The sequence below is a fragment of the Microchirus variegatus genome (genome assembly GCF_963457635.1).
Source record: "Microchirus variegatus genome assembly, chromosome: 7".
NCBI lineage: Eukaryota > Metazoa > Chordata > Actinopteri > Pleuronectiformes > Soleidae > Microchirus > Microchirus variegatus.
This window is the reverse complement of record NC_139808.1, coordinates 32,557,139-32,561,567: the sequence shown is the minus strand read 5'-3', so window position 1 is coordinate 32,561,567 and position 4,429 is coordinate 32,557,139.

Genomic DNA, 4,429 nt, shown 5'->3' with positions numbered 1-4,429 from the left:
GAAGAGGAGCAGCAGGAGGAAGATGAGGAAGAGGAGCAGGAGGGGGAGGAAGAGGAGGAGCAGCAGGAGGAGGAGGAAGAGGAGCAGCAGGAGTAAGAGCAGCAGGAGGAGGAAGAGGAGGAGGAGGAGCAGGAAGAGGAGGTGGAGGAGGAGGAGGAGCAGCAGGAAGAAGAGTAGGGGGGAAGAGGAGCAGCAGGAGGAGTAAGAGTAGGAGGAGGAAGAGGAGCAGGAGGGGGAGGAAGAGCAGGAGGAAGAGGAGGAGCAGCAGGAGGAAGAGGAGCAGCAGGAGTAAGAGGAGCAGGAGGAAGATGAGGAAGAGGAGCAGGAGGAGGAAGATGAGGAGGAGGAAGAGGAGGAGGAGGAGCAGGAAGAGGAGGTGGAGGAGGAGGAGCAGCAGGAAGAAGAGGAGCAGGAGGAGGATGACGAGGAGGAGGAGGAGGAATTGGAGCAGGAGGAGGAAGATGAGGAGGAACAGAAGGAGGAGGAGGCCTGTTTTCTCTCCCTCTCTTCACTAGAGCAAAGGCTAAAGGAGGAGCGAGGACACGAGCAGGAACACACAGTTCCTCCCTTTTTCGACTCAGGAAAGTTGTTTTTTTCTTTTATTTTTGGAAAAAGGAAACGACCGTGGCCTTGTTTACATCGAGTAACGTCATCATCATCGTCATCATCATCATCGTCGTCATCATCGTGTGTCACAGACTAATGTAGCAAACAGAAATGTAGGGAGATAATAATTGAAGGAGAAGGAGAAGAATCCATGAGTCAAAGCTCTGTTTTTCAATCTGAGTCTGAACAAACAAGAAAACAATGAGAGAAAGTGTGGATTATCTTCATTTAATCTCTTAAAACACGGTTGAAACCTGCATCTAATCCTAACGTGTCTGATTTTGTTTTATCGTTGTCCTGTGACACCGTTTACACCTGAAAACTGACGATTGTGTCTCTTTTCTGAGCCGCTCACTCTCCCACACCAAAGTCCATAGAGTAAACCAGTGATTTTAACATCACAGCACACAGGAGTTCACAGGAGTTGTTGATCCACTGCTGCCTCCATCACTAAATTCACATTTCTTATTTTTGTGAATTCGGCTTCATTCGGATTAAAATCAGTGACACAAAGTGACCACACGAGGCAGCAGTAGACCAGCAGCTCCTGTGTTACCGTGAGCTAAAATCCCTGGTTTTCTCTATGGACTTTGGTGTTTATAAACTGTCTTAAGATATTGTAGATGTGAGTGAGTGTAGATTTTGTTAAGTGGCTTCAGACTGTGACCCAGTGAAGACGACCCCCCCCCCTCACCACTGATCCACAGCACCAGCGTTTATTACTAAAGAAACTTGGCTGAATGTCTTTGTGCCACTTTCTTCTACTTCTTTTCTTTTTGCCTGATCAAACACAAAAGGAGGTCAGGGCTGAATTGATAAGTGTGTGTGCAGCAGAGCAGAGGGTCACCATATCCCTGTTTCTGATGTGTTTTAGCTGAAATAAGGCAGGATGACCTCAGCAAAGTGGGAAATCAAATCTGTGTGTGAGCCGGCGAGAGCCACGTCACACTGTTTCACTGTGAACGTCTCTGGAAAAAAGGTTTATTTTCAATCACATCACGGAGAGTGAAACACTGTGGCAGCGTTTTACTCTGACTGAAAACATGGTTTCACTGGAAATATATGAAAAATAAGGGTTTTAGCCACTGAACGAAAAGCAAAAGAACACGTTCACGTCTTTATCTTCACTGTTAGACAGACTTTAATAACAGGAAACTGACGTTTGTAAACCACTCACTCTCCCACACCAAAGCCCATAGAGAAAACCAGTGATTTTAGCTCACAGGGACACAGGAGCTGCTGGTCTACTGCTGCCTCGTGTGGTCACTTTGTGTCCCCGAAATAAGTCTGAATAAAATATTTCTAAAGCCGAATTGACAAAATAAGACATTTGAACTCGGTGATGGAGGCAGCAGAGGATCAACAACTCCTGTGTGCTGTGATGTTAAAATCACTGATTTTCTCTATGGACTTTGGTGTGGGAGAGTGAGTGGTTTACAAACCTCAGTTTCCTGTTGGAAAAGTCTGTCTAACAGTGAGATAAAGTGACAAACAATGTTTTTTAAGACATTTAAGGACATACATCTTTGTTTTTTATCTGAAAACTGAAGTTTGTAAATCACTCACTCTCCCACACCAAAGCCCATAGAGAAAATCAGTGATTTTAGCTCACAGTGGACACAGGAGCTGCTGGTCTACTGCTGCCTCGTGTGGTCACTTTGTGTCACTGAGTTTAATCAGTTTTCACCAGGAAAAGTCTGTGCAACAGTGAAGATAAAGACGTGAACATGTTCTTATAGACGTCGTGGACTTAATCTGACGTAGATTTTCTAAGTTTACTACTTTTTGTCCTTGAAACTGAAGTTTGTAAACCAGTCACTCTCTCTGCACCAAAGTCCATAGAGTAAACCAGTGATTTTAACACCACAGAGACACAGGAGTTCACAGGAGTTGTTGATCCACTGCTGCCTCCATCACTCACTTACAATGACTGATTTTGTAATATTGGGCTTTTAAATTAATCAATTTAGATTTACTTCAGTGACGCAAAGTGACCACACGAGGCAGCAGTAGACCAGCAGCTCCTGTGTCCCTGTGAGCTAAAATCACTGGTTTTCTCTATGGGCTTTGGTGTGGGAGAGTGAGTGGTTTACAAACTTCAGTTTCCTGTTGTTAAAGTGTGTCTGACAGTTAAAGATAAAGACGTGAACATGTTCTCAAAGACGTCTCAGACAGACTGAACAGTCGTTACAGTGACTCAGCAGTTATTCACTTTGTTTTTATTGACGTGTCATGTCATCGTGTTTCTCTTTCATGTGTTTGAAACGTTTGGGGAGAAGAAAAAGTTTTTTTACAAGCTCATAAATGTCCTCACTTCTCCTCACCGTGGTTTTATTCTCGTCTTTTTTATCATTAACTGAACAACAATATATGTGTATATATGCATTTATGTAAATGACTGTTTACAAACGTGAGGAGGATTAAAACAAATGGCCGTTTCTCAATATCCATACTTGTGCGTAGTTGCGTACTCCCGTACTTGTGAAAACGTCATCAGCCTCGTTCTGTTCCTTTCCTCAAGAACACCAGCAGCGAGTACGGTTCTCATACCCGGAAGTGTTCTCGCTCCGCCCGTTTTACCAAGTACGCTCAAGTCACCACCCGATGCAGACTTGGTAAAATGGGCGGAGCGAGAACTTCCGGGTATGAGAACCGTACTCGCTGCTCGCGGGAAAGCCATATATCCCAGAATGCATTTCGGCGGAACGTAGCGGGATAAAATACAAATATAAACCTGAAATAAATATATTTCTGTGTCCCGGAACGCAGTTTTAAAATCATTTGAGGCGAGAAATTAGTCATTTAGAATCCAAACGTGGTTTGTGTAATAAGATATGACGTATTTATAGTTTGACAGCGGTGCTGTCGGAGGTTATTAGCTACGCCTCGGCGGACGCTCGGTGCGCACAGTGCCCGGCACAGAGCAGCGTCACCTCGGCCTGTCCTGATGGAATGATCCGCTGGTTCAGACGGCTCCGTCATTACATAGTTGGTGTGATCCATAGATTTGTTGTTGACATGTTGTTTTGTTTTTAAATCAAACGTTTTGACCTGAGGGTGTGAACTTTAGTATAATATTAATGTTTAACTTATTGTAACTTTGAATTATAGATTTATATTAAAGTCGCACTGTCATTGTATATGTATCTATATATAATGGACACATTTTATAGTGTATAAAATATTCAAAATGTGAAAATAACAACAATATATGTATTTATTAAAAGTATTTTATATGTTCATTCATCAACACTGTAGGTGGCGGTAATGAGGCTTAAGTGCTTCGCGCCATTCAAACCGGAGAACCAGGAAGTACACTGCTGTTCCAATTGAAGAATCGTGCTCGTGTACTCCCGTACTTGGCAAGTGTGTACTTCAGTCGTACTTCTCAAGTGTGTACTTTCCAAGTAAGTAAGTACATACTGGCATACTTGGGTATTGTCAGACTGTAATTGTTTTCCATCTTCTTCCTCTTCCTCCTCTTCTTCCTCCTCCAGCTGTGCGTCTTTACGCAGCGCGTGCAGCCCTCCAGGATGAAGGCGTGGCCTCTGTGACGTCACCAAACCTGAAACCTGGCACTGACTTCGTGAGAGAGAGAGAGAGAGAGAGGGAAAAGAGAGGAGGACAAACAGAGGAGAGGACGCGCGTGGACACGAGACACTCAGAGGAATAACACGCTCGCGCTGCTTCTTCTTTTAATCTTAATCCGGTCACATTTTCACTTTTTTTTTTGTTTCTCCGCGTCGCTTGTTTTGATTTTTTCTTCGTCAGCTGATCCTCGATTATAATCCCTCACTTTTTCATCCGCGAGGAAGAAGAAGAA